The 23,836-nt window shown below is 36.3% G+C and overlaps 1 protein-coding gene across 1 annotated transcript in view; it reads right to left on the minus strand.

Annotated features, from left to right (window-relative positions):
• Positions 1-23,836, minus strand: part of AGMO (alkylglycerol monooxygenase) — a 190,537-nt gene that overhangs the window by 114,785 nt on the left and 51,916 nt on the right. The window lies entirely within an intron of this gene.

Below are 23,836 nucleotides of genomic sequence, written 5' to 3' on the forward strand. Positions count from 1 at the left end.
AGTTATAAATCCTGATTATATTTCAAGACATTTTCTCACTCAAACACAGATCTGGGTAGCCTGTCTGCACTGTATCTGGCCAGTGCAAAGTGGGATGTTAAAAATATTCACATCTGTCAGTTATAAGGATTACCTTAATTATGGAAAAAAGGAAAAAAAACACATGGTCAATATAGCCCAAATAATGCCTATTTATCATAATCCTTTATTTAAGGTCTCATGTATTTCAAGGGATGAAGCCTCAGCTGATTACAGAAATTAAAAGTTGACTGGCTGTCTGCCAGCTGCACACTCCCATTGCACTGACCTTGTTTCACCAGAGCCATTAGAGAAGTGCCTCTGGCAGATATTAGAATCACATTCAGAAAACTATTTTATAATGGCTGACTAAAGTCCTGTAATTATTTGCACCCATGTTTACATCAAACAGTTTAGGTCTTGTGATTAACATGTACTTCCAATGTAAAGTAAGGCAAAAAAAATCCTCTTAATGAATCTGAAGGCACCTTTACTGTTTAGGGGATTACACAGTCTTGCAACAGGAGGTAACAACTGGGACCTTTAAATCTAATAATTTTTGAAAATTTGGTAACTAACATCACAAAATAATTTTTAAAATTATCTCTAGGACCTTAAAAATATTTAAATTTGTTGAAATAAATCCATAATTTCAACTATCAAAAACACTTACAAGATTTTTTTCTTCTTTAAATGCATTTGTTCCTGAAGGAACAAGTGTTCACTAATCAATAATTAGGGATGTCTCTCAAAAAAAACCCCAAAAAAGCCCAACCAACCAAACTCATCTCAATGCATCTCTGCCTAATAAACACACTAGGAAATGAATTATTCAGGTGAGCTTCAGTATTCAATAATTTCTGTTTGAAATGTTTCTCAAGACCTCGACAGAAGCTAAATGAGTGAAAAAAGCATCTGAAAAGGTGGAGGTTAAAGACCTGTCTCCTTAGTTGTTTTAAAAGCATTACTTCCTATCACAAACTGTGTGTAACACAAGCCTCCACTCAATGAAGTACAGCTGTGCAAACATAGTACAGTAACTGGATCTTTCTTCTTTCCCTCAGTCATTTTTCAGCATTATGAAAAGTTCAAGGAAGGGAATCTATGATGATTTTTACAGTCTACTTTCATTGTAGTTAAGGTCAAATGGTTTTCAAAACGAATTACTAAAATGGCATTTTATTAGGATTCATTTTTCAGTTAAACTGCCTCTTACATTAACAAGGATGTGGAATAAGGTAACCAAATATTGGTAAAATGTTAGTTATTCAGATGTGCGAGCCAGCCTAAATCATGTATCATTTAAAAACACATTACAGGAGTATTGGGGAGATAAACAAACAGTTCTTCCACAAGTTATTTAACTGCTACAGTTATTTCTGACTTCTGTTATAGGTAAGTAAATGAAATCCTGCTCCTTAATCCTACTGTTGATGAGACCAATGGCACAGACTATGTTAAATTCCTTTGAGAAATAGGCAGACTCAATTGGAAAAAAAAATTTATTAAAATTCATCTGAAGAAAATGATAATCAAGAACTTCTTATCAAAAGCAGAAGAATAACATGAATGGGTGAAATAGATCATCCCAAAACTGAGTCTGTAAGCATTAGTATATTAAAAATATTACAACTATAATGCAAAAAATTCATCTCTCAAATCTAAGAAACAGACCAAGCATTCTTCATGGAATAAAGCTGACTGTTCACCAACTGCCCGCAAGAGAAATGAAATTGTATGTGTCCACAGAAGACTTGTGGTTTCACTTTTTTATTTCTAACGATGATAACTTGAAAGAAAATGAAAAAAATATCTGAATGAGGATAAAATTAGAAAAGACCCTTCCACACAGACTTTCTCATATGTATTGGTCTCATAATGACAAATAAAGAAAGCAAGTTTGAGCCAATTCCAACATAGATTAAAAAAAAAAGAAAAGCAGAAAACAGCAAGTATTACTGCATTTTATAAAATTATCAAATCCTTCTGTGAAGCCACAGGAAAAAAGTAGGCAATGAAATTGGAGAAGCCACTGAGACGGTGTTCTAATGGAATGTTTGATGTTTCATAATTCAAATGTGGTTGTTAAATACAATTTAAGAAATAGATAACTTCAATACACTATACACAAACCTCCTATTTTTGATTGAGGATAATGAACCTCATGGAATCATAGGGTAATTCAGGTGGGAGAGAATCACCAAAGGTCTCCAGTCCAACCTCCTGCTCACAGTAAGACCAGCTTTAAGTTCCTGAGACTCACTTTGGTCTCGGTAAACCTCTGCATCTGCTGCTATTATGAAGAACTACCAGTCAGTGAAGATAAAGGTAGCATTTTCTTTTCAAGTAGTTGTGAAGAAAGTTATACAAGTTATAACCCAGGACAGCAAGGGTCTCCTTTCCTGTTGTGGCTTTCTCCAATTTCCTGTTAATGGATGGAGACATGATGAGCTATTCTCATCTGGTGAACAACAGGGCAACTGTATCTTGGTACTGGAGTACAAAGAATTGGTACTTGAATTAATTGGTACTTAAATTTTTGAATTTATTCCTATTATTATTACTTTCATTACCATCTACTGAATCAATTAATATTTCCATCCATCACCCAATTTGAAGAATCAACATGTAATCCCAGCATACAAAAAATTAGGCCATGTAGCTAGGTGATGAAGGAAAATTGGTGCTACCCAGAAACTGCTGAATGAAGGACAGGTTATGATTCGGCCTTCAGTTTTCATTCCAGCTCTTTAAGTCTCTTTGATGTCATCTCAGAATCAGACCTGCACTTGCTAAAATCAGTAAGCGACAAGCAACTGAGAGGTTTGTATCCTACAACTTCAAAAGAAAAGGAAGATTTGTCATTTAAGCATTAGTTCAATGTATAAATTCTGTTATTAGAAGAAAGAAAATGAGAAACTGAGGTAACCAGCCTGGCTTTGAGGGAACTTACAAGTAGCCTTGTAACAGCAATTAAGCACTGGCTAACAAGAAGCTGGAGTCAGGCTTTTTTTCAGCAGTCCCATTTATCTTCTTTTTTGGATTTTCCAAAATGAAGAAAGATTATTGATGTTATCCTTCTTTTGTACTTCTTCATTCCTTCCTCCTCCTAATTAGTTCATAAAATGTAATGTTTCACACACTTTCAAAATCATATTGGTAAGGCGACCAATGATTTTACTAAGGCTAATTTTTTCTTAAATTTAAAAGTAATTTTTCATTACTAATCAAGTTCCTTTCTATGAATCTCTAAGATCCAATGCCTGAGCCAAATTTCATTGCTCCCAAAGTATTTCTTTTTTAGTAGTAAGAAAGGTTCATTGTGCACCCAAGATTTCTCTTGCAGAATACAAAATACAGAGGTGTCAAAATGAGATATTTTTGTTGTTCATTTCAGTAATTTGAAGGGATTTCCATAGCCCAACACACTTTGGTTAACAACAGGAGAAAACATGTATACCAATAAAAACCTATAGTCATTTTAAGGAGTGATTTCAATGAAAACAGACATTTTATGAAATCTTCAGAATCAGTGAAATGGTACAGATTTGATGACTCTTGAGTAAATAAAAATATTAGAAATGAACTTATAATTAAAATATGCATACAAGCTTTATTAAACCTGGATCTTAAGTAATATGGAAAAAAAATATAGATTAGTCATGTAAAGTTTCCATTCTCTCACAATATACACTGACTGTAGCCAGGAGAACAAGTGAAAGTTTCCCTTCAACAGCTACTTAAACAGACCCTTCAGTTTTGCTATGCTAGCCCTCTTTTAGAAGATGGCATGGTCCCAGCTGACCCCAGTATGGAATCTGTTGTTCCTAAAGCAGGTGTAACCCACAGGGCTTCAGAGGCAGGTACTCTGTGCTCCCTTCACATACAAGCAATCAAAAAGGGATAATCTCCTGGGTCTACTTCTCTCTAGTCAGAATTAGCAGAAACCCCAGGATGATTGAGGAAGGAAAAACAGCCTGGAAGGTAGAAATGTCTGTCATCCATTTTCTATGCATTTCAATCCTACCTAAAAAGATAAAAGAGAGGAAAATAAATAGCATTTAAATAATTAACATGTTAAACTATTACCTTTTCTGATTCACAAAAAAAACCCAACTGATTACTCACTATGTTACTGCCTTCTTCTAACTGATCTGTTCATAGAATCATAGAATATGCTGAGTTGGAAGGGACCCACAAGGATTATCAAGTCCAACTCCTGGCCCAGCACAGGACAGCACCAAGGATCACTCCATATGTCTGAAAGCACTACTGAAACACTTCTTGAACTTGGTCAGGTGCTGTGACCACTTTCCTGGGGAGCCTGTTCCACCACCTGGCCACCCTCTGGGTGAAGAAACTTTTCCTGATATCCAACGTAAACCTTCCCTGATGGAGCTTCATGACTGGTCACCAAAAAGTGATCAGTATCTGCTTCTCCACTCTGACTCACAAGGAAGTTGTAGCTGCAATGGAGTCTCTCCTCAGTCTCCTCTTCCCCAGGCTGAACAGACCAAGTGACCTCAGCTGCTCCTAATACGGCTTCCCCTCCTCTTCATTGCCCTTCTTTGGATACTCCCTAGCAGTTTAATGTCTTTTTTATGTTGTGGTTCCCAAAACTGCCCCCAGCACTCGAGGTGAGGCTGCCCCAGCTCAGAGCAGAGGGACAATGCCCTCCCTTGCCCAGCTGGCCATGCTGTCCCTGATGCCCCCCAGGACAGGGTTGGCCCTCCTGGCTGCCAGGGCACTGCTGGCTCATGTGCAACCTGACAGTGACCAGGACCCCCAGGTCCCTTTCCTTGGCACTGCTCTCCAGCATCTCATTCCCCAGTCTGTCTGTACATCCAGGGTTGTTCTGGTGCAAGTACAGAATCCAGACCTTGTTAAACTTCCTGTAGCTGGTGATCACCCAGACCTTCAATTTGACAAGGTCTCTCTGCAGGGCGTCTGCCTTCAAGGGAGTCAACAGCTCTTGCCAATTTAGTGTGCTATTGATGCTTTTTAAGAATTTGAATAAATCCCTTCTCATGCAGAGCTCTTTCACAGAGCTCCTTCCCTCTTTGATTCTACACTTACAGTACCACTTATATTTTGTTACTGGAAAGGACAATTACCAGATTTGTTTTAATAACACTTGGCTAAAACACTGTATTTTGGGACCTGTTTGAGATCCATCTCACATAAAACCAGAATCTAATAGATTACCTATCATCTCCACAACAAAAGTAGATTTGAACTGTTTGGAACTCTCCTGTTCAGTCTGTTATGGTGTAGCCCCTATTTTGTGACTCTTCTGAGCCAATTTTGCTTTATGTTTTTTGTTTTAGTGTTTTTCAGGCAGAGTTGCAGGATAGCTGATTTGCCAAAAAGCTCTGCTTCCTGCTTATTAGAAATATAATTCTTAGAGGAAAAATTCTTTCCTTGGTTACGTTAGTGTTAGCACAGAGCTGTGCGGGTTTAATGAGAACAGAACTACATCCAAGGAATTTATCTGGAAGGCTCTGTTATATACCACACACTAGGAAGCATGTATATAGGGAAATGCACACTTTTTTTGTTTGTTTTGTTTTATTTTTTTTTTTTTTAATAAGACACATTTTTCTAAAATTGTGGCCTTGGCTACACTGAGTTTCAGCAGTTTGTATTCTCAAGATAATCACATTTGTAAATCAAAAGACTGGCTGTAAGGAGGCCTGAGTTCAAGTGGTAAACTAGGCTTGATTTACTATAGATCATCAAAGGATTTTCTTAACCTTTCTCTTCTTCTCATTTTTCTTGAGAAGCACCTATCTGTGCACGTTCCCAACTCAGATTAGTTTTCAGCCTTTAGAAAGTAGGAGCTCCACCACTGTTTAAAATATTAGCCATTGCTCATCAAGTTGGTGTGTCAGGACAATGGGAACAACTCAAAAACATATTTTCAGCCTCAGTATTACCTAGTTCTCCTCTTATCATTTTGCAATGCAATACACATTGTGGTACCCTGGTAATGCCAAGATAGACAATCATACAGCCTGTCACAAAGCCAGTATCAAAAGAAAACGATGCTACCAAGAGACACCCTGTGGTCTATAAAATCACAATCCAGCAGTTTAATTAGTAAATTTCACTTGGTGTTCAGCATCTGATCCTTCTGGGATGTGAGATGTGCTCTTTCTGAGCTTTAGTCAGGATTATCTCTGTTTTTCAGCCTTATTCTTATGTTACTCTATGTGGTCAGCAAACTATTTAGTGAGTGGGCTAGCTTGTAATCAAGTAATACATGGTATACACTCCCATGGTTTGTAAGCCAAAAATTCGAGCAACCTTCTACAAAACCTGCCTCCAGAATACGTGCACAAGCCAAAACCTCCTGCTTGATCTGCTGCCATACCATTTGAAAACACAAATCTGCTCCCACACAAAAAAATTCCACAATACGATCTGCAAAACTTAAGATGCAGAATGGTCTGGGGAAACGTGGGAAGAATCAAAATAAGCCAAAGTATTACACATGCTACCCAGAATAAACAACAGCCCAGATTCTATCCCCTTCTAGAAAGAGTCCAGGGGACTGGGAATTATACTCAGATACACTTCTGAATCTGTAAAATATTTAATAGACCATGTGGTTAGGAAAGCAGAAGCTGGCCAGGTCAAAAATAATGGTCCTCTCAACCCATAGGTGCCTTATGTTATTTCCTGGCATCTTCATAAGCATGGGACATCAATGGAAAGGCTAGAAAAAGCCACAGCATACCCAAAGATTCAGCCTCTTGGAACTAGTAGGAGCAGTTCTCTTGGAAACTAAGCTGCATGAGTCAAACTTCATGCAGCATTGTTATATCCATGTAAATCAGAGTAAGAATCCCAGTTATTACATTAGGACACTGTTAACCCATAGCCTGTGAGCTTTTCATACAGTTTCCAGGAACTGAACGGTCTGTTTCTACATACACCATGGAAATCCACAAAGGAATAAAGGTTATCAGGTTAGATTCAGAAATAAATAACAGTGACTCAATCTCCGACTTGACTCATAGTTGTAACAGAAAAGGAACGTGCATTCCTTTGTGCGAAAAGATACTGAGAAGATAAATGATCCAAAGAAATTTTAGTATGCAATTGTTGGATTTGGACACTTCCACAAAGACAAATTGGAAAAATCTAAAAAATTAAGAAAAATACAATAGGGATGAAGTTTTAGTACTGTGTATATAAGTCAACTCTCGAAATAGTGGAACATTTGCCAAGTCTTTCAGTCCACAGTAGATCTCTCACAAACCTATTTCTCACACCTTCCTGAAGCTAATTTTCAAATGCTCTAGCTGTCTGGAGCAGCTCTGCAGCTGGTCAAAGCTTTTGTTTCCCCGAGTTCTGGACAATCTCTGTAGCAAAGGTAGGAGCTCTAGACCATCAGGAACCATAATGGCAGCAGCTGCTGCACTCTCACTTGTCTCTCACATGTGTATACGGCTTGATTCTGTTTTCCAGTTGTTAAGGATTTCATGACATATTCTTTATGTGTAAAAGTGTTAAAACAGCTCTGATTTGTTTAAAAAAAGAATAAAATGGTGTCATGGCAGTTTCTAGGATAACCAGACTATAGCATAAAATCCTCTTTGAGAACCCAGTCCCAAGCCCTATCAAGCAATTCCCACAAATATTGGCCTCAAGTTTTTTCAAATACCCTTTATTCAATGAGGGTTCCTCCTGGTTATAGCAAGAATTATCCACCTTACACCTCACAGCCTCCTGACTGAGTGACACACCATATTTTAACTTCTGAAATTCATTGATGTAGAAACTTTTTGCAGCACTTTGCTCTTTCTGCACCTTTTTTACTACAAAGAGGAGAATACGGCTCATTAATTTCACAACTTAAATCATTGTGCTGTTGAAGTTACATTTATGTATTAAAATAAAACCTATAAAAACTTTCTGTGTAAAGAAGATGCCCAGCAGCTGTTTCAAAATGACTCCTATAGGTCTGTTCCACTTTATACAAGCTGCAGACTTCACTCAAGCTTCTCCCAGTATGACCAATTACAGCACTGGCAGTCTTTAGTTCTGAGCACTTGCCAACCTGTACGACTTAGTGTTACTGACTACTGAGGTCAAACTGTGGTATGAACGTGTGAAACACATTAATTGTGACAAAATTAGCACTGTGTTCATTAGCCTGATGATAAAAATAGAACTGAGACTAAATTAAATAAAATCTTAAAAGGGGAAAAAAAGTACTTTAAAAAGCCTAAAAAACAAGTTTTAATTCAATTCTATTTATTCTTTTTTTCTTTCCCCAAAAGAGTCTCAGCCACTGAAATGTCAGCTTATGTAATTTGAGAACATATTCATCTTGGAGGATCTTAGAAGGAAATTGCTGAAATGAAAAAAAAGAGATAATTCTCCTTTTGTTTTTTTTTTTTTTTATGTGGGGGAGTGGGGTTTAGAGTTCTCCTCCTGTATTCTGGACTGTCTTTATAAAAGATTGATGTCTGGTGTCACTGTTAGGAAGTGCAAACTGTTCAGCTTCATTGCAATCTATGTCCTCATCCTCTTGCTCTGCAGGATACCACATACTTTGGCAAGCAATATTCAGAAGGGAAGCACTTTATGGCAAAAATGGATACCAGTGAAACCTTTTCCCACAATGTTCAAAACTCTGAATGTACATACGTTAAAGCAACATAAAGCTGGAGGATATTAGGAAGAAAACAATAACTGATAGTAATTCAGACACATTAGTCTTACTTTTTTTTCCCCCCTCAAAACAATATATTCAAAAAATACTAGGGAAGTACACACACAAAGGTGAAAAAAGAAGAAAAAATAAGTATGAACTGGAATGATTTCAAGTCTTCCAACCTAAAAGCATAAACATACTTTTTCAAAGGAAATATCCATGGCCCCTTCATGTATCTTTTACCTTTCAGGTTGAATTCCTGCATTCATTTATTTGGTTGGTCATTTTTTTCAAACTAAATACAGTAAGAATTAACACTGATAAGTCAATTTATTCTGGTATAAAAGAGGAATTGGCTCTCCACTTTTCCAAAGTGTTTTAAATTACTTCTTTAGCTAAGTTCCCAAATGATAGATGTGTGAAAATGCAGACTAGATTTGCAAAAAAATCTACAGAAATTTACAGAGATACTGGGAAAGCGTTATGCTTATTAAACAGTGGTAGTTCCATTGTATTTGGTAGCCATCCAGTTCATTTATAGCATACGTGATGTGTGCTAAAAGAGACCTGCCCTTCCACAAACTACATTTGGACCATTGTTGTCAGCACTTATCTTATGCTCCCTTTCCTAAGAGCATATGGTTAACCACAGATCCTCTGTGCCTATCAAGTAATTACCTATGGCTGCATCTGTTATGGATGCTTTGGACACTATTAAGCATGCTAAAACTTTAATAGCCTTTTTAGTTCATTATTCTAACAAGAAGGACATGGAATCCATTTAGAGAGATTATTACATAAAGAGAGCAGACCACAGTTGATTGTCAAAGCAGGCAGCCTCCATCAAAATGTAGAAAAGAAAGGCACAAATTTGCCTCCATACTCCACCGAGCTGGGATCTACTTGGCAGAGAGCACCCCTAAATGTGTCAGCTGGGGTTACCAAGAGGATGCCTCTAGCACCAGAATGTTATCTTTAAGGTTTTGTCTCCCAACGTTGCCTGTCCTGTCTCTTCATCAGGAAAGACATGAGCCTAAATTACAACTACACAAATAGGTAGTCATAATTGGAGCCACCCATAGGGATACACATACTAGCAGCATGCTCACATTTAGCCAAAAGGCATAAAACAGTCTATAAGAAAGCCTTTTACTGGGTGTCCTTTGCTTCTAGTGTTAACTCTTGAACTCCAAATATCAGGAGTATCAGTACCCAAATATCAGTGAGAGAAGTAACTTACATTTTCTCTGTCCCTAAAATATTGATAAATGATTACTAGCTGAAGACAGCTGAAGCCACATGCAGCAGAGTTTAAGGTATGGAGTTCTTTCAACATGTGCCTAAGTTCTGGTCATAGGTTTGGAGAGCTGAAGGTGCTCCTGCACTAGCAGCAAGCACTGAAACAGATTGAAGGTCTGGGAGTGCAAAACAATGGCTGGCAACACCAAGCACTAACAGATGAAGCCGGAGGTGCGGAGGAGCAGGAATACCAACAGACTCCTATGATGCTAATTCAGACTGATTTGTCAAAGAGCAGCTCTAGCACTTGACCTGTAAAGGCACTCCTCCTACATGCTCACTGGGTTTGGCAGCCACATGTCTCCTGAATGATGTTGCATTTTCTGACTTTAAAGGCCAATAGCTAGTGGCTGGATAATTAGTACCAGAGTTAACAGAAAGGAAAGGATTTCAGAGACAGAAAATAGCAAGTATGGAAAAAAGATTTTTAGCTGATTAATTATGACATTTGTAGACATCCCACTGTTAATTAATTCGTTTTTTATCCTTTATCTGTTTGCTCTAAGCTACAGAACAAGCTAAGACTGAAAGCTCAAAGCAGGATGCAACTGTTATACCTTGTATTTTCTAATCACACAAAAGTCAGCATTAAAGCTATGAAGTGCAGGACACTAGACTGCAGGCATACCTCAACCACTGAAGTTGTATATAGGAAACAGATCTGCCGAAGAAAAACAGGCTCCTCTACTCCATATAGTGTGATTATTATCTGGCAAGGGTAGTGTATTTAATTTTCAATATAAAAATAGAAGGGGTTTTTGCTGCTTTGAGATCTCTGGCTAAAATCCATTGTTAGACAAAAGAACTGACCCAAAACGAGTGTGCTGTTGGCTTTTTTAGGCAGATTGAACCAAACTCAATTCTAGTCTACCAGAAAAGTCCTATTACTCCACGGCCAATCTCCACCTACTATGAGCAGGGGAGGAGAGGGAAACAGAGAATCTTTATCTGAAAAGTGTTGATTGTTTTATGGAAAACACACTTGTAAGTACTAAGTTTTACAGTGTGTTAAGACATACTGAACAGTACACATTTATGTATAATTTCACAGAATATTTTATGTGCACTCCAGTACGCATTATCTCTACACCCAGCATGGGAGCTTTCAAACCTTTTAAATTAAAGAACTACCCTGTATTCATCTCACCACTAAATTAGTCTTTGAGACAAGATCCCAGCAACACTCAGTAGCAGCAAAACAGTGCCCAGGGGAAGGAGAGCACAGCTGTGCCAGTCCAGCTAAGAATATTCTTTAGCCAAAACTCCAAAGGTATTGCTAGGAACTTACACTAGGAAATCAGGACATAGATAATCAAATCAGTGTAACTGGCAGGTTCCAATATCTAAGATAATGGATATAGCACAGAAACCTTCTTAATTTCACCTCAAGGCAGAGAAAAGTGGGGAAAAAGAAGAATTTAAGAAAAAAGGCAGCAGGGGAGCATTGTAGAAACACAAGCAAACCTAATGTAGAGACAGCTGCTGAAATACATCAGAACAGTAAATTCACATATGTTTATAAAAAACTTGAAGGATATAAAGATAGACATGATCTTTCAAAAACAGATCAAAACTTTAAGTCGTTGTTTAAATAATATTAATCCCACTTCAATAATGTTCCAAATTATTTAACCACAACCAGCCATAGAGAAGAAGCATGTCTGATAAAGCAAGTGGGAATTGAAAGACATGGTCAGAATAGAAAATTTTACTTCACAGGGCTATTGTTTACTTCCTCTGCTACTAAACAAAAAGAACTGTAGTTTAAGAGTATTAAATACTCTTCATATTCCCCCACTAACGTTGCAAGAAAGACAATATTGTCTACATAAAATTTGGCTATAATAATATAAATGTTTTGGCATAACATCAATACAGATTTTAAATACTACAGGTGTCTATTTCCAAATGTAAAAGCAAAATAAACATCTGCATTTTGCAACTGGCTAGGCAAATCATATCACCACATAGATGTTAATCTAATTCTATTACAATAGGCTTCTAACCATCTACATATTTCCTCTGAAACGAGATTCAAACCCTTAGATCAGAAGCACTTCTTTCTGTGCATTTATTGAACATACAGAACCTACCAGGTCTGATCTCTACTGAGACTTCGTGGATCTTCTGTGCTGTATGATCACATAAGGTCTGAATATTCAAAGTTACAAGGAAAGATTTATAAAGGTGTACAAGAGACAGATACATTTGTTTCTGGAATTAGATAGGGCTGGTGCAGTAGAGCTCAGTGGAAAAGCAGGTGGTTGAGATTATGATCAACCAGTCAAACAAACTCCGGCAAGCTGGACCAGATGGCCTTTTTTCTGTTAGTAATATTACTTATGTTCCTATTCAGCTGTAAGAAATTACAATTAGTTTACCTGTTCAGATTTTACTGACTCAAATTACATAAGATCAATGCTCTCACTTCATTGTCACATTAAAACTTATCATGACACTGTCTGTAATTCTATTTAATAATTTACAATGCTGCCAACCCAGAAGAGAAACTGGTAGGTGTAATAGAAGAAGTTTTGCCTTTAACAACACCAATTACATAGCAAACCATATAAAAAAGGAAAGGAAAAAACCCAAGAAAATACCTAAAAACTTAATCTAGAGGATTAAGTGCTACTAGATACAAACAAAATCTGAAGTCAAACCATATTTCCTGCATTAAAAGATGAAATTTGGATGGAAAATTAATGAGTGTGACAAACCTGTAGTCACAGAGATTGCATGACCCATTAATTTACAACTGCACCAACCATGTCTAAATCTCTCCTTCATCTAACATGTAACACAGTTCAGAGGCAATAAATTTAAAATCACAGTGGTATTTCACAGGTGCACAGGAAAATGTAACATCTCTAAGATTCCAATTTGCATTAATTTATTTCAAAACTATACAAGCTGTTTTTACATGTGGGCTACAACTTATTTTGAACTTTGGACTAATATGAGTGTGGCTTTACTGTGACAGCAGATATGGATTACTGTTAGCAAAGAAAGTAGGGTATACTCTGATGCTGTAAAGATCCTAATAATCTAGTGAAAATTTACCTGAGTGAAAAGACTTACAGTATTATGACCAGACTTCAGAGCAATCCACTCAACACCAATCTATACCTATTTTCTACAAAAGCACTCTCCACTGTAATTTGGTATCACACATAATAATACTGAGACAGAGCAAACTGCCTATCATACACTTTATAAAACTTTAGGAATCATTCTGCATTTATGTCTATTTACATTTTAAATGTCATCTTGGTCAATTAAAGTCTAAGCTCTTCAAGCACTACACGTGCAGGCACATTGAGGCCACATGAAGAACTGCTAAGTTCCAGTTTACATCAATCAGGAGTCTTAGAAGAAACCATAAAAATGTATAAACTATCTATACATATTCTTCATACGTTTTTACTGAAGCATGCATAGAATGTGTTACATCCCACAGCCACTGATATTCATAGTTATTGATTGCTGCTTCATTTCTTTGTAATTATTTCAGAGAAATGCTGGAGGAAGAATTTGAAACTCAAAATATGCTGTGGCTCCCAGTATAGATCATATTTCAGAGATAGCTTTAAGAACTTCACAAATTTTCTTGATCCTGGCTCTGCAGACATGCAAATATTTTCATTTACACATGGTATGGGGCTTTGGCCATTTATAGTAACAGCACGTTTCTTCTAGATATACTAGGCCAGTCTGTCAGTGGAATGACAGGTGAAGTGAGCACAGCTAAAATTAGTGGAAATGAGGAGACTTTCCCCATAGCACAGGAAGAAACCCCTTGAATGGTATTAATAGAATCTCAGAGTTCCATCTCTCCCTGGAATATCTCAACAGGCAGGCTATATATCATATATTATATATATATATATAAAATTCAAAGTTTTTAAGTATCTGAATTCAAAGAATTTTCTTGTTCTAGTTTATAAATGTATCCACTGTTGTGGTAAGGCAGAACTTCAGAGACTGGAAGCCTTCACCATATTCCAGCATTCTCTCATTTCAAGGGAAGTCAGATGAGTTTTTGTATCTTAAGGGTATAACTACCTTGGGACTTTCTCACATAGAAATGTGATTATTTGTGTGTTCAAGAGTTTTTTCAATCAGAATCACAGAAATTTAAAACTCCTGTCTTTGTTTTGCACCATATACAGTATTGATAGCCTTTGTATAAGTATCTGAACAACTGAAACTACTCAGTATTTATGCTATATATTCCAGTACTTTATGCCAGCCTCATTCATTCAGAACAATAAAATAAGCATTAATGCAAAAAAATTGAGCTGAAAGAACTTACTGTGCAGCAAAATAGAGAGATAGATAGCTGAGGGTTTCTCCTGAAGGCCACAGCCATAATCCTGTGTGATCATGCAGCTAAATACTGTGTTAGTGTACTGTATAGAAAGATGTTTGGTTAAACAGATTCTATTCTCCTTTTGCATAATTTAATTAAAATGTTTATTGTAGACTACTTATTCTCCCCTAGTTCAATGCAGCAGAGAAGACTGGAATGTTTGTACATCATCAGTCTGAATATCAGCAGAACACTTAAAAATTTAATCATAAAAGCAAAGATAAAACCATCTAACTCTATGCCAGCCACCAGTCTATTCTATGACTCTTCAATCATATTTTCAAGTGTATTAATATCCTAATTGACTCTGAGATCAAGAGATGAACATGAACAAAATTGGAAGCATAGAAAGCACATTTCCTCAAGAATTCTCAAAACCACTAAATAAATAGTACAGCTACAACTTCCTGTTCACATTTAATTCAATTCTCTTCACTTTCAGTAGAGAAATCAAGTGAAAAGATGAAATCAGACCTCACATTTTCAGAAGCCTAACCAGGGACAAAGATATGTTTAAAAAAAAATCTGTGATTTTGCTGTGAGAATTGGCATTTTTAAAAATTTAAATATTTTTGAGCAATCTCTTTTCGTTAAAATTACTTAGAAACTTTCATTTTAATCTAGCTTAATAATAAAAAGCAATTATTGTTTCTGTAATTATTTTTTTATTAAAACCACAAAATCAGAAAGTGATCTGATTTGCTATTGTATTTAATATTTCTGTATTTTGCTTTATCTTACTTCAGTAATTTGGAGACAGTTTAAGTACTCGTACCATAATTTGTTCTATCAAACTAGAGCAGACAAATCAGCTTTTCAGAGAGGCCTTAATCCTGCAAGGTGCTGAGGCCTCAGCAGTGTGCACACACTGTATACAGGCTGTCCTCTCTTGAGCTGCAGTCCTAGACTTGAGCAACAAGAGATAATCAAACCTGAGAAACAAAGAAAACTTGCTTGGACTATAACTCAAGAAAAATTTCACACCATTGGTGCCCTATGGATATTAGGAGCTTATGTAAAAATTGCCAACCTCATGACCCAAGGAGTTTGCAGTTTATCCACAGGTTCACAGGTTTTCTTGCATCTTGAGAGTGAACCACAAACGACAAGTATTTGCACTCTCTTCTCAGATAAATTAATATTATCACCAACTATAAATACCCAGAAGATTGTTTCTTGTCACTTTCAGAAACATGCTACATTAATTTTTTATTTCTGGACAGAAAAAAATTTGCTGATGGCAGAGTACTAAAAAAGAACTTTTTGTAATAAGTCTAAATGTTGGAGGAAGTCTTGATAAGAAGAATTAACATACTGACTAATCTTTGTTGGTACTTTAAAATATTAGTAAGAGTATCATTAATAAATATAATTAATTGAAGACAAATACATCTACTCTGTCCTGAAATTTCTGGCTTTTATTTCCTCTGAAACCTTCATCCAAAATCTTTATAAGTTAATCCTTTCAGTCTGATGTCTAGTGTTTTGATCTCTCGGTGTCAACCATGTTTTTGGACTGACCAAATTACAGCTCCAGGGCCTGTGGGAGCAACTCACCACCTCCAGCTTATACATTGCTGCTGATTTTCCTAGACATGGCTTTTTCCTACCTCAACAATATCCTCATGGGAAACTGGTTTAGAATTGACCCTAAGTGATACTTATGGAAGTCAAAGCATGGTCAAAAAGCACCACCTGGTATTCATGACCATCTTTTACTGACTAATAAAGCCCTTGACAAAGAACAAGAATCCTCCTCTGTGCCATAAGTATTCAATCTATCACCTTGCACATCAAGATGGATTTGATTCTTCTTCAGCCCAGGAGATCAGTACACAAAAATACAGAAAAGACAGCTGGCTATGTACAACACACAAGGAGATTGCAATTTCAAGCTCTTAACACAATGGCTTATTTGAAGGTAAAATTATACAAATGTTAAAATCAAGACGTCTGAGCAACATGCACTTAGGATTTTGCATTCATAATCATCCCATGCTCTGTGTACTTCTGTATAAATATGTAGCTATATATGACCTAATGACATCCCCCTGCAGTACAGTCACATGCTGCTCACAGGCAGAGGTGTGAAGACAGATCTACTCATAGCCAATTTTACTAGGCTAGTTTTCATCACAACTGAACTCTAAAACTTGAAGGGTGCATGTAGGGATTTGCCTGTGGCCACTACTCTGGATCAATGAACAAGCCTCAGAATACACTGCACGTATGATGAGATCTCCAGCTGCAACCCAGAATAACAATTTATCATAGACAAGATCTGCTGGGTTCTATTAGGAAATGGGTTTAGAAGTGAGGGAGTGAAGATGTCATAGGTCACAGCCAAGGGACAGCTGAGGAAGCCTGTTGTGATTAAGGCAGCCTTACATTACTGCCATGAAAAATTTTCAGCTCAAAATGCAACATCTGTGCAACCAAATCTACCACAGCAATTGTGAAGACAATAGCCAAAACCCAAGGAAAATGATACTAAATACTCTCATAAAAAGTACTTCCCACAAAGAGAATTTTATAGGATTTGACTGAGTGAAATGTTGAGGTCATAAGCGAGAAGTTTCAAGAGGCAAGCAGAATGGATAGGGCAAATTCTTTATACATAAGCATCAGCTAGGTATTTTCTATATCTGTCCTCAGTTGTGCTGAAGGAGCCATGAAGGAAAGACATTAGGGTGTGTAACTTAAGAACAAAGAAATTACTAATAGCAGAGAGCACACATATATTTGTATATTAACAAGCTATACTGGTGACAAGCTGAGCAACCATGTTTGCCCATGGACAGCAGGCTTAAGTAAAAAAAGTATATATTATCTTGCTAACATGAATCACTTTAATAAACAGTATTCTGCAGGATTATCCAGACTTATGTAAATACTAAAGCATACATAAGGGCCCCAAATTTTAACATTATACATACAAATGGATGGATTAAATGATCATTCATCACTTTCAGAAAGTATTAATGCTTCTTCAATAAAAATGAAATTTCATCATAGACATGTTGTGACTTTGCTCTAGTTAGTAATTTTTAATTGAAATCTTGTTTTCTGTTAATTACATATGAAAGACAACAATGTTTATCAAAATTAAAGTTAAAAAATCTTTTATTTATTTCCTACAAAATTCTTGAAGGTTAGCTAGATGAGATGATTCAGAAATGTTCATAAAGGTAGCTGTAACATTACTTGTAGATCAAGATATCTCTGGATCTTACCCTTAGGAAAAATTAAAAATATCTCTTTCCTTGACAGGATAGTGGGTAGTAAATTGGATCAGCTCAAGGAAAGGACTGATGCACACCTGAGAAACAAAGCAGGAAGGGTGAGATAGCAGCTGGACTTAAAAGGAAAGTAAATACCAGGGGGGAGGATGTGGATGGAAGAGAACAATGGTGTGGCAGAGAGCTGTAAGTGGGGCTTGAAGTGGTTAGAAAAGTGAAACAAGAGACAGTCCCTCTGTTCCAGAAACTGAATGTAATCACCTGACTTCACACCAGGTCAATATTATGGCAGAGAATCATAAAACATTCAGGCTGTAAAAGACCTTTAAGACTGAAAGCTAAGGCAGCACCAGAGTTTGCACAAGCAAGAGAAGGATCATAGTGGGTTCAGGAGGATCTTTTAATTAGGCTAATGACAAAGACCACAGCACACAGAGCATTCTAATGGAAATCTGATTCACTTTGCAGGTGTTCCTCAGAGCAAGAATTTCAATATTTACCCTTAAATAATTGAATCTCCTCTAACCTGAATAAATTTTTCTGTTAAGTAACATTCTGCTCTGTTCTTCAATCAGCCTTAACACGATTAGAGACATCACTTTGCTACACTTACACACAAGATTCAACAGCTGTTTTTATTGCTGTTTTGAAAGTGCCACTTCATGGCATTCTACTGAACCCAGTTTAGACTTTAGAGATCAAACTGATGTCCAGATTCTACTGACATATTTGAAGATGGATAGAAAAAAGAAATGTGACTTTGTTTTCTGCCTTCCTCTTAGATTTCTTTCTCAGAGACCATGACAACAAAATAATTTTACACAGGTGCAATCTTTCTACTAGAGACTGACAGACAGCTTTCACAGTTTCCAAAAAACTGTCTGATTCAAATTTTCACAATGAATTCTGATATTTAAATTTGGAAAAAAACCCATCCAACCTTCACTTAAAACATCGGGGGTTTTGTGTAAAAATTCTTTAGATGGAATACATATGTGGAAAAACTTCTAAGGTTTAAAGATCTTAAATTAGTCACTATTAAATTCTTCTGTTGCTAGGACTAGAATTTATTTTTTTATTATAAGAAAAATTGGAAGGAAACATTTTCCTCTAAAATCACCATCAAAATATTCTTAAAGTTAAAATTCTGAATACAATTTTCTAAAAGGCACAGGCACTGACTAAATTCACAGACAAAAGAAATAATAAGTATATATCTCCCCATTTCAAATTTTGCCTACATCCAAGAAATCTGAGTCTTTGTTAATGAGAGAAATAATTGTTATGAGTCAATAACAGATTTGCATATTAAAAAAGCACAATCTTACTTTTGCTTTTCATACTATTCTCATACATCAGAAAATAAAGCATAGGTATATTTATTTTTAATAACTTTTTAATAATCAAAAAATAAAAACAACTCATGGCATCAAAGTTCTACTGGCTTAAGTTCAGTATTTACTAGAGCTATGTAAAAGCAAAATTTGCTGTAAAAAACATATTTAAACATTTCCAGCATCTTCATCACCACAGAATTTACCCCCAAAAGACTGAATGCCATTGTGCATCCTGAACTCAAAATCAAGATAAACCAAAAGTAAGGAAACATGGTTGTTGCTACAATAATATTTTTTTAATAATAGCAAAGGATGGGGAACATATGGCTATATTTCCAAATAAAATCCAGTAGCAGGTGTTGGGCTGTGGTTTATGGGTGCTTTTGTAATTTTAAAATACAGCAAAGCTGTTGCTAATCCAGAAAAGATAAGCAATTTTTTTCTATGCAGAGGGCTTTTTCCAAAAACGTCTTCAAAGGGATTATTCCTAGGTGAGGCAAAATTTTCCTTCCAAAATTTTGCACATCTTTAAATCATGAAAATTACTTGGCATTACCTTATTGGTAGAAACATGCAAACTAGCACCATAGCAGATAATAAAAGACTAAAAATCCCACCAAAATTAAATTTAAAAAACATAATTAAAATAAAGTAGATCCAATTTTTCAAGCTTTGATTTTTTAATCCAGCATCACATAGTAGTTCTTTAGGCATTTTAATCCATCTTTGGAGACCAGTCCCTCATTTCCCAGCTGATTTCTACCAGTCAGAAAAGGGCTGTCAAATATATAGACAGTACCAAATATTTTAGGATTTACATTCCTTTGGGTTTTTTACTTCCTGTTTATTGGGGCATACTGCAGAAGCATAATGAAGTGGTGAAGCTGATGTTTCAGCCCCCACACCACATGCTCATACTGACCTGAAAAAGCCAAGCCTCTGTAGAATTCAGAAGTTTGACCCCTTTTCTGCAGTACAGTGGGAAGGTAAGCATAGCCTATAATATTAATGACTTTCAAACTCTTTGTCAGCACAAACCAGTTTCAGATTTCCAAAAGATAACAACATGACTGAAAGTAGTGAAGAGGAAAGCTGTTGAAAAGGGAAATGCCTTTATTTTACAATCTTGATCACAGCTACTACAGATAAATTTAGTGTCAGACTCAGTACCTGGAACTCAAATTACTTAAAATTTAATCATTCACACATTCCTGTTCACATCCAATCAGACACACACAGGTACAATGGCATCTCTTTTGGCCAAGTTTATTGTATAGCCAATACTGTCCTTGTTAAATTGTTTAGCTGCCTCTGTGCAGTTTAACTGGGAAAAAAACTCCATCACCAAAACCACGTCAAGTGATTGAATCAATCAGTGAATTTGTACAAAACGAAACAAATCTGGAAACTGAGCTATTGAAAGGAAGTTGCAGACAGGTAATGTAACACATTTCATTTCTTTAGGAGGCTGCTAGGCAATTCAACTTATTTTGAAAAAAGATACTGTGTCTTCCCCAAATGGAGTAATTTGATCTGAACATCTTTATACTGAACTACTGATGGTTTGAACTTTAGATGATGAGTAAATTTCAGTGTCTATTTGATGTATTAATCATATGTGCACCTATATTTTAGTGTTCTCTTACAGATTGGCAATGCAAGCACATAGACAGAATGGTCCAATCAGTCTTCATATTTATCTGATCACTTAGGGAGAGGGAGGATTTAAGCTCTCAGGATAGCATACTCCTGCTTGAGGGCTATTCCAGGCATGATGCTTTCATTGCGCACATCTGAAAGACTTGTGCTGAACACATATTAGACATCAAGCTGCAATTTTTCCATCGTTTAACAAAATAACTAATTTAAATTCATCAGTAGCTAATAGATTATTTTGTAGGTATGGAGACCTCATCTGTAAAAATTTACTTATCTGTAAAAAATCATTCATCTTCAGAATTAGTAAAGTCATAAAGTTTAGCCTCTATGTCTCTGAGTGTTCAAGATGGCTTGATATTAATCCACGTCTTCTTTTGCTTGATTATATTTCTTTCTTAAAATCAACATTGTTATATTTATGTAAGCAAACCTTTCAATCAATGCCTTCTCAGCTCCTATTATTTCAAAATGCAGTAGGTCTTTGTGGGTTTATTGACTCACCACTTCCTGAGAAATTTTTCTTAGGGGTTCACAGTGAAAATTTCGTACTGTTCTACAGTTCTTCAGCAAGCATTTTACTTGATCTGTCAGCCTACAGTTCTTCCATTTCTTTGCTCCTGCAGGATGGAGTTTACCTTTGGCAAGAATCAAATATATACTTGGCAGTATCAGCCTTGAAAAAAGGAAACTTGGTGGTTATTAACTCACGGAATTTTTGTGTAATTTTTCCATCCATAACTTTGACCATGGTAAATGGAACTTGGATCAATTTGCTCTTTTTAATTTTTTTTTCAAAGATTGTAATATTGTAGAATCTCAGGTCTTCCTCTATTAGATACTTATAAACTCAGACAGTTATCTATTAAAATAAGTTAGAGAATACAAAAAGTGAATGTTCAACTCTAGATTCACCTTTTGACATACCTTTGCAAAGCTGATGCCAACATGTACTCACATTTAGACACTTGTAATGAACTGTGTTTTTTCAATTCACATGAATTCTATGAATGGGATTTCAGACATACCAGGTTTGCAAATGTTTCTGTAATTATAATAACTCTCCACTGTCCAACTAGAAATTATGAAAGGAAAAAATCATCTATGAAATACATTTACTGAATTTAGTTACATCAATGATAGATTAAACCTATTACTTTTTATGCTGCTGATTTTAGTATACTTTGAAACACTTATTAATTTTAGGTGAGTGTTATTGTTTTGATTTTGGTCTTATTTTACTCCTTCCAAGTATTAGGACAGAAATTCATAATGAAGTTTAATGGATGATAAAACCAAAATCTCCAGTCTAATACCCCATCACTACAGTGTTCACTACATATGAGCTATGAACTATAAACTGTAAAAATAATCATATCCCAGCTGCAACATACAGATTGTTTTTTTAAAGGAAGAAAACTGGATACATGTGCAAGACAATGTGCAATACAGTCAGTCCTGATTACAAGCCAGCTGTGTGAGCTTGAGCTCTCCTTAACAGGGTTAACTTCCTGGGTTAGGCTAAAACTTAGCATGTCTTCTCTTCTTCCTCTCCTTTAAAAAAAAAGATGTAGCTTCATGTAAAGAAAAAAACCCATCCTTATCAGGGTCAACTTAATGCCTCTCTTCATCAAATACTAACTTTTTAACTTGCTCAACCATAATTCTTTTTATGGGTGAGTTTGCTAGTTACACATTCCAGATGTGAGGCAATAGGAAAATTGCAGTGCGGGGGTTGGCTTTGGGATTTGTGTGTCTGAAGCATTCTTTTCCCACTAGGAACTTTTCCCACATTTATAATAATGATATTGTGAATAATGAAAAGAAAGTTTTAAAAAAAGAAGTTCCTAAACACACGGGCCAACATTTTCAAATTATAAACAAGAATAAAGTGTGTCTTCTTATGATTCATCCATTAATTTTGGAAACTGGCAACTGCAGGTCACACCATCTATTTCAAAATTCAGAGGGAAATACTGGCTGATGACTTCTTTTATTAGAAATAATTTGAATCTTTGGAAATGCAGCCAGTAGGAATTTAGGATGCAATGGAGTTCAAAGTTTGTGTGGGTGTATGTTGTTGGGAAGAAAAGAATAGCAATCCAGGCTACTTTAACTTGCCAGATACAATTTCCTTTCTCAGCATTCTATGGGTTTGCCTAAAAAACTGGAAAAATTTACTTTTTACTTGCAAAATTTGCTATAGCTAGAATTAATCGAGCAGTATTATCAAAATTTTAAGTTTTGTGTAGGAGAAAAATAGTGATATTGTGCTGCTGTTGTCTTTCTTATCCTGAGTCAGATGCTCACAGGTCATAAGAACTGTACATGTTATATGTACACGGGTAACATGAATGTGTGTGTATAAATACATACAGAGATAGTGTGGGCACATACACAAATTACATCTATGTAACCCAAGGTTAAGAACAAGATTTTCCAATGTGATCAGTCTCTAAATCCACTCATTGGCAAATAAATACATCCTGTTCCTGCAAAATACTGTGCTCCTGGGGCTTCTCTAGAAAGTACTTGGTGTGGCTGGAAACACCCTGGAAACAAGGGCTGGGCAGGCACTGTCCTCCCCAAAGCCACAGATAATCCTCTCCACATGGAACAAAACCTGAAACTTTTTTTCATCTCCTGCTGCAGCCTTTCCCCTAATCAGGAAACTGATAAACAGTTCATACCCCAGTTTAGTGGGAAGACACTTTGGAAGAAGGGCTTTTCCAAATGATTACCTCAGGCAGTGGGAAAAGTACACTTGAGACCAATGCTGCCATTTCCAGGAGACCTTTGCTGTCCTCACAGACTGTTCTTCCATAATCTTTCTACAGTGGTGGGATTTTTGGCCAAGTTCTCCAGCCCTGCTGTGAGGACACATGCTATCCCAGAGCCCCCCAGGAAAATGAAAGCTGTACTTTTTTGCTTCCTTGCTCAGCAGATTGTGCAGTACAAACTTCCTCTGCCAAAACACTAAAGGTGTTTAGATGACTAGCAAAAATATCCTGGATCTCAGCTGCAGAAGATTAAAACCAGTCTGGATTAACAATTAAACACTTGGTCATTTTGCTGGAAGTACAAACAAGACAAACTGAAACTTCATGTTGCTTTGAAGAGAGGACTCTGCATCATCTCATGGGCACCTGCAGCATCTGAGATAGCCCAGGCCAGTTCTGCTGGGAGACTGATCTAAGGAAACAGTGCCAGCTTTCTTCTCAAATCCGAATGTTTCAAAGAGCTTTTTGCT

This window comes from Lonchura striata, chromosome 2 (genome assembly GCF_050655825.1).
Source record: "Lonchura striata isolate lonStrDom1 chromosome 2, ASM5065582v1, whole genome shotgun sequence".
In the NCBI taxonomy this organism is placed as follows: domain Eukaryota; kingdom Metazoa; phylum Chordata; class Aves; order Passeriformes; family Estrildidae; genus Lonchura; species Lonchura striata.